Here is a 10,237-nt window from a genome sequence, read left to right on the forward strand (position 1 = left end):
GTGGATTAGATGATGGGGGGTGTTGGAAGAGAACAATGAGGACAGTAACAACCCCCATGTTGATGCTGATACCAAGGCTTATTTGAAGATGGTTGATGATGACAACAAAGAGCTATACCCTGGGTGTAAAAACTTCTCAAAATTGCGTTTTGTTGTCAAATTGCTCCACATCAAACTTCTTGGGCGATGGAGTGACAAAAGTTTTGACATGGTGCTTGAGTTACTTAGCGATGCATTCCCCAAAGGTTCAGTACTTCCCAAAAATTTCAATGAAGCTAAGAAAATAGTTAAATCTGTTGGGCTTGGGTATGTAAATATTCATGCGTGTGAAAATGATTGTGTACTATTCAGAAATGAATTTGATAAGGATAATCAGTGTCCAAAGTGTAAAACTTCAAGGTGGAAATCAGAAAAGAAGAGTCCTGATGGGAAAAGGTTACATAGGGTTCCTAAAAAGGTTCTTCGCTATTTTCCTATTAAAAGAAGGCTTCAAAGGTATTTTGTGTCCTCTAAAACTGCAACTGACATGAGGTGGCATGATGAACAACGTACCAAAGATGGTCTGATTAGGTGCCCAGCGGATGCTATTTTCTATAAGGATTTTGATTCCAAACATCCACTAATTGGTAATGACAGTCGCAATTTTAGGTTTGCTGTGACAACAGATGGCTTTAATCCATTTAGGACGACAAGGAGTACCTACAGTATCTGGCCAGTCTTTTTGATTCCATACAACCTTCCTCCTTGGATGTGCATGAAGCGGCCTAATTTCATCCTTTCTTTGCTCATTCCTGGCCCTAAGGCACCTGGTGGTGATATGGATGTCTACCTTGAGCCTTTAGTAGACGATCTAGTAGATATGTACTACCATGGTGTAAAGACATTTGATGCTTCTAAGTCTGAAATATTTGATCTTCGTGCTGCCATCCTTTGCACCATACACGACTTTCCAGGTTTAGGCTACACTCATGGGTGTGCTACCCAGGGTGAGGTAGCTTGTCCTGAGTGCCATTCACTCACTTGTTCTCTACAATTAAAGAAGGGCAACAAATATTGTTATATGGGACATCGTAGGTTCTTATCATCCAACCATAAGTTTAGGTCAGATGAAAAGTTATTTGATGGCAAGTCAGAGCATAGGACTGCACCTATACCTCTTACCGGTGAGGAAATTGATGATTTGATAGCAAATCTTGAAACATCCTTTGGAAAAGATCCAGCTGCTAGGAAAACATCAAAGAGAAAACGCAAAGAAGGTGAATCACCTCCCCTTTATAAAAGAAGATCTGTGTGGTTTAAGTTGCCCTATTGGAAAGATCTGATGTTGCGTCATAATTTTGATGTTATGCATATAGAAAAAAATGTATGTGATAACATAGTTAACACACTTCTGGGCCTTGAAGGAAAATCAAAGGATAACGCAAATTCTCGCCTAGACATCCAAGCTTTGGGTATTATGGGGGACCTTCATCCTGTTGAAGTAGAAGAGGGTAAATTGTATATACCTCCAGCACAATATACTTTGACACCTGAGCAGATGAAACATTTTCTCCAAGTCCTGATGGGAGTCAAGTTTCCACAAGGCTTTGCAGCTGATATACGACGTTATATCCATGTTGCCGAGAAGAAGATTTTTGGACTTAAGAGCCATGATAATCACATTCTATTGCAACACCTACTTCCTCTTGCGATTCAAAAAATACTGCCAACAAGAGTATGTGCTGCATTGACTCGTGTTAGTAACTTCTTCAAGAAGATTTGCTCACCTGTTATCCGCATCAGTGATATGCAAATCCTAGAGGCTGAAATAGCTGAGACCTTAAGCATACTTGAAACTATATTCCTACCAAGTTTTTTTGATGTCATGGTCCACTTGATGGTGCATCTGCCTGCCCAAGTTAGAATTGGTGGTCCAGTACACTTCCGAAGCATGTGGTCGGTAGAAAGGTGATCTTCTAAACAAAATCTAATAGCAACATTTTTTTGCAAATGAATTTTGCAAATAGGCTTACAATCTGTAGTATGTAGGTATTTGGGGCACTGAAAGGACATGTTCGCACTAGAAGCCATCCCGAAGGATCAATCGCTGAGGGTTACTTGTTTGATGAGAGCCTTACATATTGTTCTCGCTATCTAAAAGGGTGTGAGACTAGGTTCACCCGGCAAGATAATAATGTTGAGGTGCTGAATAATGAAACCTCCAGTACCAATCCATACTTCTGCCACAAGGGGCAGGGTTTGGGTAGCATTGTATCATTATCGACCAATTCTTGGATCCAAGCACATAGATATGTCTTGTTCAACCACAATGAAATAAAACCTTATGTGAAGTAAGCTTCCCATGCTGTAATAATATTATCTATTCCTTTCTTATCTTTCTTACAATAGTTAATTTGATACACAATTATAGGAAGCACCGCGAACACCTATCCTCAATTGGTCTTCCCAATGAAAAAGCAATCAATACTATGCAACATGAGAAATTTCATGAGTGGTTTCGACAACATGTAAGTAGGACATGACTTGACCAATTGTGCTCAACATTAATCATGTTGACTTGTTGTAACTAACAACAATTCTATACTCAGGTGTTGGCATTAGTTGAAAGAGGTGTAGAAGTATCAGAAGAAATGCAAATTTTAGCCCAACAGCCTTTCATGATTGCTAGAAAATTTAATAGCTATACTACTAATGGGTTTGATTTCCATACACACTCAAGTGATGATGGTATACCTATTCAAAATAGTGGAGTAGCTATAGCTGCGCAAAATTCAGAAGGAGTAGAGATATATTATGGCATTATTAGGGAGATAGTTGAGCTAAACTACCGCCAAAAAGGATATATGGTGTTATTTCGATGTGATTGGGTTGACAATCGTGAACAAGACAAATGGGTAAAAACCGATCAGTTTGGGGTTACAACTGTTAACTTCAACCATTTATTCAATAGCGGTGATAAGTTATCAGATGAACCTTTCATCTTAGCATCACAAGCCACACAAGTTTTCTATGTTCCAGAGGTTGATAATGAAGGTTGGTGTGCAGTTGTCCAGAACAATAAACCACATGGCATGTACTCTATGGACGCTGTGGATGAAGAAAATATGGATGATGATGATGAAAATTTAGTTCTTGAAAATGCTAATAAGGGGTTGTTAATTGATCTACACACAGATGTTGATCCCGACATTGATTATACCAAATTTTCTCATGTAAGGACTGATATAGATGGAATAATTGTTACTGCACCAAAGAGGAAGTAAGTGTGATAATGATTTTCTGCATCTTATTTGGTAGTTGTGTAAAATTTGGTTGTGATGTTAGTTCAAATACTTGATTGTTGTATAGACTACTAACTCATTTGTAAACACTTACAGGAGCAGGAGCAAAAATGGCAACCGCAGCAAGAAGCGCAGAAAGAATCCCTGAATATGAACTCGAAAAGAACAAAAATGTAGTTGAAGTACTTAGAAAACAAAACGAGAACATGAAAAGAACTTTGAATCTGAAAGTTCTAGCAGATGCATATGTGTCAGAAGGCCTACCTGCTCCCCGAAAGAAGAAAAAGGTATTGCTTTGAGTAATGCATCTGTTTGCACATGCAGAATGACATGTTTGCATGCTATGAAAAGCTGAACATTGATATGGCTATCCCATTTAGAATAGTTAACACTTATTTATGTTGTAATTGTAGAGACAAAAGCAAACTCCTGTTTCACAAACTCAAGCTCCTGAACGACAATTGAGGTCTACTTCAAGATTAACTACTGAAATAATAACCGAACCTGAGGTTGTAGTGAATGAACCTGAAGGTATGCTTCTTAACTTTGATACGTGTACCTTGCATTGCTTAGAAGCTAGTTTGTGCATTCTTTGTGAACCTTGCAATTGAATGATAATGCACTGACAATACTAAACCTATTTTCTACATTTGTTGTGTATCAGGCCAGGAAAGGGAGGTCAGGAAAGTTACTGCTATGAAAAGCATATGGGGAAGGCAAAACAAGCCTAAACTCAAGTTGGAAATAAATGAGTATGGTCAGCCTTGTGGTAAATCTGCTACACGGTTTGCTAACTTTGTTGGAACACAAATAAGAACCAAGGGTTTTCCGGTTGAATTTGATGATTGGAGGAAGGTTGATCTATCGAGAAAACTTGCTTTATGGGCTGAGGCAAAGGTAATGCGTTTATGTCCTGCTCTTATGTCCTGGATGCTATCTTACTGTTATGATTAGGAGTGACTAGCGATTTAGTATATGTCATATTGTTCTCTAATGGCTTTTTTTGAATGCCTATTTTTCAGTTGTTTTGGGAATTAGACCAATGAGTTTTCCAATGGTATATGAAAACAGCACAAATTAAATGGAAAGACTTCAAATCAGACCTAAAGAGGGAATATTATGATGAATCCTATATGTATGATGAACTTATAGCATCATGTGATGCTAGAGTTCATCCTGACCAATGGAAGTTGCTTGTTGCATTTTGGTTAACTCCAAAAGCTAAGGTAAGCTCTTTGTTAGGTTGGTATTGACATATGATTCTACTTGTTTGACATGATTTTATGACACCATTTCGTAGGCTCGCTCAATAAGAGGCAAAAAAATCGAGCAAATCATAATCAAAATCACACATCTGGAAGTAAGAGTTTTGCTCGGGTTGACACTGAAATGGTATGCAACCATGCAATCTTTGTTGTAAACTTGGATGTTTATACATTTTGAAAATTGTTTTAATCTTTTTATTGCTTGACATAGACCGAGGTGCTCAATCGTCGCCCGCATAGACATGAACTGTTTATTGAAATACATACACATCGAATTAGTGGACTTCCTCAAAAAGGGTCTGCATTAAGAATTGTAAGTTCAGATGCACTTTAAGTTTTCGATTCCTTTCATATTTTCGTTTATGTTGTAAATACTAGGAACACATAACACATTTCTGAAATTTACAGAAAGAACTTCAAGATGGAGCAGAAAAGCACCCTGAATTAGTGGACAATGGTATTAAGGATGGTGATTTGTTTGCATTTGTTTGTGGAAAAGAAAAAAATGGATATGTTCGTGCTATTGGATTGGGTCCAACTCCATCTGAACTAGAGTTGCCTAGAACCCAGCAGTATAAATCTACAAAGCTTCAAATGGCAATGGAGGCGTGTCGTGTATCTGACCAAAAAGTGGAACATCTGCAAGAACAAATGGGCGACATGAAGAACAAAATGACACAAATGGATGACATGAAGAAGCAAATGGCTGAGATGAGGGAACTTCTTTTGTCTTCACAAGGGTAACGAGATCAACCCAATAGCACACCTGCTGCAACAACACAACAGGTAACACGATAGTTCTACTATATTGTATCTCTGCAATAGTGGAACATGTAGTGATATGATTTATTTATAGTTTATTATATTTAGTAACATCTATAATGCTTGATTTTGATGTAGAACATAAGGACAAGAGAAGCTAGTAATACTGAAGAAGGTAATACTATTCTGGAGGACGTGGCTGAGTCAAATGCTATTGGAATTGGAAGAAGAGTTGTTAATGTACATAAACCTGACAAGCAACAAGGGGTAAACCTTTCTTTCCTACATAGAAGATGTTATGCCCTCCTTTTGATTGTAATGCTATGCTATGATTCAACTTCATTTGAATTTAATGCTATGATACAACTTGAATGAAAATTCATTTGACGTAAGTCTGAATGATAATTCATTTAACTAGATCTTGTCAATATGATGCCTTATTAACTTAAGTTTTTTTGCTTCGGATTTCCTATGCTTTTCTACACAATAATATGTATTTGTAGACTTGAACTTGCTTCTTTAAAATGAAAGTATGGTCTGAATTACAATTTTTCCCTATAGGGTGGAAGAGATGTGATACTATATAGCATAAGTAGACCCTTAAGTGTTGCTGTTGCCAAAGGAACAATTCAAACAACCAATCCAAAGGCTGTGGTGGGGGGTGAGCCTCTAGGTTCTCAATTTGTTGAAATTGTCGTCTATTCGGTGTTCAAAAGGGACACTCAGTTGCCTCGTCCGTATGGAAATGTGCTTACCATGGCAGATGCTAAGGGTAAATCAATTGCATGGCCATCTGCTATGGTAAGAATCTAGAGCACTTGATTTCTTTTCTTTTTCGCTGATTGATCACCTATTGGCCATGGGAGATGTTAAGTAATGATTATTGTTGTAGATCAAAGATGCACAGAAGGCAGCCAATGTGCCACGAGGTGCAGGTACTATGACATACTCCAAACTTCAAGTTTACTATGATGCATTATTTTCCTTGTATTCTGTGATTGTTGTGCCATCAACAGCTTTTTATGTGATGTGATGAAATTATTGTGATTGGAAATAGTGGAATGCTTGTTGAATGTGAGAAACCATCTGTTTATTGCTGGCACAAATCCATATCATGTTTTTCACCTATCTAATTCATGGTAGCACTTCACTAGCTATTGTTATGTTCTTTGCATTCTATTCTTTTTTACTGCCTTTTTTTAATTGTAAACCTGAGTGAGATATTGATTGTTTGCATTTGTGGGTTTTCATAATTTATTGGATCACTTTGCTGAGTGTGAGAGACGGGCCAGAACAACTTGTAGCCAGAGGTGTCCTATATTACAGTCAAATACAGGAGTAGTGTGCAGAATTATGCATTGTTTTATTCTCAATGTAAATGTCCTGGAACAAATTTGTCATGGTTTTTTTATTCTCAATGTACTATGCATAATCTGTTCCTGCCAATCTTTATTTGAACTATGCTTGCTATGAATGTCCTGGTGATCTCTTCTCAATGTACTATGCTTGCTATGAAACTTCCATGCAAATAATTTCTAAATCCTATCTGTAATTTATTAAGGAGAATAAAACCATGCATAATCTGTTCCTGCCAATCTTTATTTGAACTTTGAACATTTTTGGGGTTGAATGCTCACTTGAGAAATTTTTATGGATTTCAGGTACTTAGCCACCTAGCGCATGGATATGATGACTTGGAGTGTCATGGAACATTTGGCTATTTGCAGTATTTTGGACTGGCCAACTTCAACCATGCCATGAATCTTCTGTGTGTTATTTGGTGCTTCAAGTATTTTGGAGTAGAACTCTGTGCTCATGTATATGACTTGTGTTCTGGACTAGTGTTTGAACTCATTTAGACCAGCAAGTAGTGCTCCTATTAATGCGACTTGTTTTGTTATGAACCTGGGTCAATATATATGTAAGTTATTATGAACCTGGGTCAAACATATGCAGTGCTCATGGATGGGCAAACTATGTTGGTTGTTGTGAACCTGGGTCGATATATATGTATGTTGTCATCTTGATGCTCTTTATGGATGAAATTTGAGCATTGTATATGTATATCAAATATTTTCATTTTGATGTCGTTTGTGGATGACACTTGAGCACTGCATATGTGCCAAATTATTGTTTTGGCTGTACACTGTATATGGATGTTGCATGGTACCTGTTGGCCATGGTACATACCTATCTTCACAGAGTAAGTGTTGGGAAACGTACCTAACTAGCTGGACAGAATGAGTGTCGGCCAAGGTATGTACCTACATTGACAGATTAAGTGTCGGCCAAGGTATGTACCTACCTCGACAGATTAAGTGTCGGCAAAAGCATATACCTAGAGGGACAATCTATGTGTCGACAAAAGTAGGGTGTACGCCCACAAAAAAGCTGTCGGGGTAGATAGGGTGTACGCCCACAAATCATCTCTCGGGATATGTAGGGTGTATGACCGCAGGAAATGTGTTGGCGTAGGTAGGGTGTATGCCGACTGAACGTGTGTCAGGAAATAAACAACTGTCGGCAATACCTTTGCCAACATCAAGTCCTCCGACTGTTTTATCTTTTGTCGGCCTAGCTGTTAGCTACAATTTATGTGTCGGCAAAGGTACCCTATGCCAACAGATAGGTGTGTCACCAAATCTTGACCGTGGTGTAGTGTATCTTTTATGGTAATGCACACTTGAAGAGTGGTCTATTTTTGATGAATCTCGATAGTAGTGATACACATATTCATAATGTTGAAGCCAAAAGATGCAGAGTTGATAATGATAGTGCAACTTATTTGTGGCACTGCCGTTTGGGTCATATTGGTGTAAAGCGCATGAAGAAACTCCATACTGATGGAATTTTGGAATCACTTGATTATGAATCACTTGGTACTTGCGAACCACGCCTCATGGGCAAGATGACTAAAACGCCGTTCTCCGGAACTATGGAGCGAGCAACTGATTTGTTGGAGATCATACATACTGATGTATGTGGTCCAATGAATGTTGAGGCTTGCAGCGGGTATTGTTATTTTCTCACCTTCACAGATGATTTAAGCATATATGGGTATATCTATTTAATGAAACATAAGTCTGAAACATTTGAAAAGTTCGAAGAATTTCAGAGTGAAGTTGAAAATCATCGTAACAAGAAAATAAAGTTTCTGTGATCTGATCGTGGAGGAGAATATTTGAGTTACGAGTTTGGTCTACATTTGAAACAATGCGGAATAGTTTCGCAACTCACGCCACCCGGAACACCACAGCGTAATGGTGTGTCTGAACGTCGTAATCGTACTTTACTAGATATGGTGCGATCTATGATGTCTCTTACTGATTTACCGCTATCGTTTTGGGGTTATGATTTAGAGACGGCCGCATTCACGTTAAATAGGGCACCATGAAAATCCGTTGAGACGACGCCTTATGAACTGTGGTTTGGCAAGAAACCAAAGTTCTCGTTTCTTAAAGTTTGGGGCTGCGATGCTTATGTGAAAAAGCTTCAACCTGATAAGCTCGAACCCAAATCGGAGAAATGTGTCTTCATAGGATACCCAAAGGAAATTGTTGGGTACACCTTCTATCACAGATCCGAAGGCAAGACATTCGTTGCCAAGAATGGATCCTTTCTAGAGAAGGAGTTTCTCTCGAAAGAAGTGAGTGGGAGGAAAGTAGAACTTGATGAGGTAACAGTACCTTCTCCCTTGTTGGAAAATAGTTCATCACAGAAACCGGTTCCTGTGACGTCTACACCAATTAGTGAGGAAGTTAATGATGATGATCATGAATCTTCAGATCAAGTTGTTACTGAACCTCGTAGGTCAACCAGAGTAAGATCCGCACCAAAGTTGTACGGTAATCCTATTCTGGAGGTTATGTTACTAGACCATGACGAACCTACGAACTATGAAGAAGCGATGGTGAGCCCAGATTACGCAAAATGGCTTGAGGCCATGAAATCTGATATGGGATCCATGTATGAGGACAAAGTATGGACTTTGGTTGACTTGCCCGATGATCGGCAAGCCATCGAGAATAAATGGAACTTCAAGAAGAAGACTGACGCTGACAGTAATGTTACTGTCTATAAATCTCGACTTGTTGCAAAAGGTTTTCGACAAGTTCAAGGGATTGACTACGATGAGACCTTCTCACCCGTAGCGATGCTTAAGTCTGTCCGAATCATGTTAGCAATTGCCGCATTTTATGATTATGAAATTTGGCAAATGGATGTCAAAACTGCATTCCTGAATGGATATCTGGAAGAAGAGTTGTATATGATGCTGATGACCCACAAGTATAGGGGATCTATCATAGTCCTTTAGATAAGTATGAGTGTCGAACCCAACGAGGAGCAGAAGGAAATGATAAGCGGTTTTCAGCAAGGTATTCTCTGCAAGCACTGAAATAATAGGTAACAAATAGTTTTGTGATAACATAATTGGTAACGAGCAACAAGTAACAAAAGTAAATAAAGTGCATCAAGGTGGCCCAATCCTTTTTGTAGCAAAGGACAAGCCTGGACAAACTCTTATATAGAGAAAAGCACTCCCGAGGACACATGGGAATTATCGTCAAGCTAGTTTTCATCACGTTCATATGATTCGCGTTCGATACTTTGATAATTTGATATGTGGGTGGACCGGTGCTTGGGTGTTGTTCCTACTTGAACAAGCATCCCACTTATGATTAACCTCTATTGCAAGCATCCGCAACTACAACAAAAGTATTAAGGTAAACCTAACCATAGCATGAAACATATGGATCCAAATCAGCCCCTTACGAAGCAACACATAAACTAGGGTTTAAGCTTCTGTCACTCTAGCAACCCATCATCTACTTATTACTTCCCAATGCCTTCCTCTAGTCCCAAATAATGGTGAAGTGTCATGTAGTCGACGTTCACATAACACCACTAGAGGATAGACAACATACATCT

The 10,237-nt window shown here is 38.7% G+C and overlaps 1 pseudogene; it reads left to right on the forward strand.

Annotated features, from left to right (window-relative positions):
- Positions 1-535: 535 nt before the first annotated feature.
- LOC147988042 (uncharacterized) lies at positions 536-3,429 on the forward strand (annotated as a pseudogene).
- Positions 3,430-10,237: the final 6,808 nt, after the last annotated feature.

The sequence above is a fragment of the Triticum urartu genome, chromosome 2A (assembly GCF_056163025.1).
Source record: "Triticum urartu cultivar PI428250 chromosome 2A, HENAU_Tu73, whole genome shotgun sequence".
NCBI lineage: Eukaryota > Viridiplantae > Streptophyta > Magnoliopsida > Poales > Poaceae > Triticum > Triticum urartu.